This window comes from Gavia stellata, chromosome 28 (genome assembly GCF_030936135.1).
Source record: "Gavia stellata isolate bGavSte3 chromosome 28, bGavSte3.hap2, whole genome shotgun sequence".
Lineage (NCBI taxonomy): Eukaryota > Metazoa > Chordata > Aves > Gaviiformes > Gaviidae > Gavia > Gavia stellata.
The window spans coordinates 7040063-7042488 of record NC_082621.1 but is presented as its reverse complement, the minus strand read 5'-3'; the positions used below and the strand labels follow the sequence as shown (position 1 = coordinate 7042488).

Sequence of the window (2426 nt, the reverse complement as noted above, 5' to 3'; positions counted from 1 at the left end):
TTCAGTGCCTGTGCTGTGGGCAGTTCTCTGCCAGGTTTGTTCTGTTGTTGTTCAACTGCACTCAGGCTCCGTCTGGCCCTGGCTGCTGTGTGGAGCTCATGGACAGAGCAGTGGAGTGTGCTCCTGCCGTGAGCTGCACATGCCCTCGTGATGAGGGACACACAAACACACACATGGAAGCATGCAAAACTCTGCACCCAAAAACACTTGCAGAAATCCAGCATGCAGACAAGTGCAGACAAGAGGACACACGCAGAAACATGACCGACTTTGCACTCAACTGGGGATATCCTGGGGACAGCTCTGGCAGGGATTCTGAGGAGCATTCAGGGGAAGGACAAGGCCCTGTATGTGCTAATGGTGGTGTTTGGGTACCCAGGGAGACTGCACAGAGGGGAGGTGTACTGGGAGCTTTGAAGAAAACATTGTATTCAAGGAGTCAGTGATCTTGCGCAAGACATATCTGCTCTATTGGGCCTTGCACTAAAGGCTTGAGAGGCCTGTACATAAGCATGAGTAGCTGCTGCAAGGGAATCTGCTGGAGTGCCCTGTGTCAGCCTGTGCTGCACGTTGGTGGGTGTTATGGCAGAAATAACCTTCGAGTGTTCGAGAAGACGTACTTTTCTTTTTTTGTGTAACACAAAATAAAAGGCACCATGGCATGGGAGGGAAGCAGAAGCTCTCCCTGGACAGGATCTGCACAGTGTGTCTTGGGAAAATTTACCTGGGTCCATCTGATGCTGCACAAGCACAGGTTTCCCAGCATCTGAGGGGATGGAAGGTTTACTCACTAACTATATTCGTCTTTTTATTCTATCTTACTAAAACAGACATTTTATTCTGTCGTTTGCTGTCAGGTCTTTCTTTCTGAGATCTGAAAAGGATCCTGCACCACATCTTGCCCCATGCTGCCTCCCTGGTGTAGAACAGGAGCAGGCAAAACCAGCCAGCAGAATTTTCCTGGAAGCAGATTTAGGTGGGATACGGTCAAACCCAGGAGCCAGGCCGCTTCTTGGCAACAGGGTGATAAAGAGCCCCAAAGGAGTCACCCAGGCTGACATCATTTGCCTTTACAGGACTCCTCCAGCATGTGAGATGAGTCCTCTGCCCACGCTGACATGTTTTGCTCCAGAAATGCTTGGGCCTCTCATCCTGTCACGGAAAGGCTGCCTTCAGCGGGGAATGTGCCTGGCATAAAGCAGGAAATGAGAAGACAGCAATTCAGGAAGCCAAAACACAGCCCATAGCATTAGCTGGGATGTTTTCCATTCAAGGTGAGCTTGTCAGAAAATAATCACCTCCACAAGGAATGCCTCTGGCAGCCTGGGGCAGTAAAGGGCCATGATAAAAGCCAGCCCAGCTCCTTGCTCTCTCATCCACTTCTCTTGCCTCCTTCTCCTTGGGAGTCAGGTGAGTCTGAAGCCCCGTCTCCTTCTGTGCTGTCTCTAAAAGGAGGTCTCACTTCAGTGGACCTCTCAGCTGATTCCAGATTTGTTCTATGCCAGATCTTGGGGCTGCTTGTCATGGGAGAGGGAAGTGGGGAGAAGGTTAGACATGGAGGGAAGCTGGGACTGTACTGAGGTGGCTTCTGGACTCAGGGGCTAGGCAGTAGCTACATAGGAGCTAGTAGACCTTTTGGGGCCCTGGTATGACAAGGCCAAGAAGCCCTCATATGTCTCTGCACAGCCTCCACCTCCCAGCCTGCACATTCTTTGGTTCCCTCATGGTGTGGTGACAGGCTGCTCCTCACGCATGCCCATGTTTTCCTCCCTCCCTGCCCTCTCTCCCAGGTGCACCTCAGGCCCCAAGACATGTCCTGCTATGACCAGTGCCGGCCCTGCCAGCCCTGCGGCCCAACCCCGCTGGCCAACAGCTGCAATGAGCCCTGTGTCAGGCAGTGCCAGAACTCCACCGTCGTCATCCAGCCCTCTCCCGTGGTGGTGACCCTGCCTGGTCCCATCCTCAGCTCCTTCCCGCAGAACACTGTTGTGGGATCCTCCACCTCCGCTGCTGTTGGCAGCATCCTCAGCTGTGACGGAGTGCCCATCACCTCTGGCTGCTGTGACCTCTCCTGCATCACTAGCCGCTACTGCGGCAGGAGGTGCCCCCCCTGCTAAAGATGCTGGCAACGGCCTCAGATAAGGACCCCCAGGAACTCAGAAAATGCTGCTTGACACAGGATCAAACTCTGTGCCATTGTTTTAGGAGCAGCTGACCACCTCTGGCTTGTCCTGCAAGGGCAGACTGGAAGGGGCCAGCCTGGGCCTTCTGAAAACATGGCCAATGTCTAACGTTCCTGTCTTCCAATCACCCTTTTTCTCTCTTTTCTTTGTATTCTTGTGCTCCCCTCAGAGCTTGCTGTGAGGACCCCAGAAACAAGCCTGGAGCCACCTGCTAGCCTGTCTGCTTCTGTGAGGCAGGTCGAT

The 2426-nt window shown here is 53.4% G+C and overlaps 1 pseudogene; it reads left to right on the top strand.

Annotated features, from left to right (window-relative positions):
- The first annotated feature begins 260 nt into the window (after window positions 1–260).
- On the top strand, window positions 261–2117 carry LOC132319406 (feather keratin Cos2-3-like; annotated as a pseudogene).
- The last annotated feature ends 309 nt before the right edge of the window (window positions 2118–2426 follow it).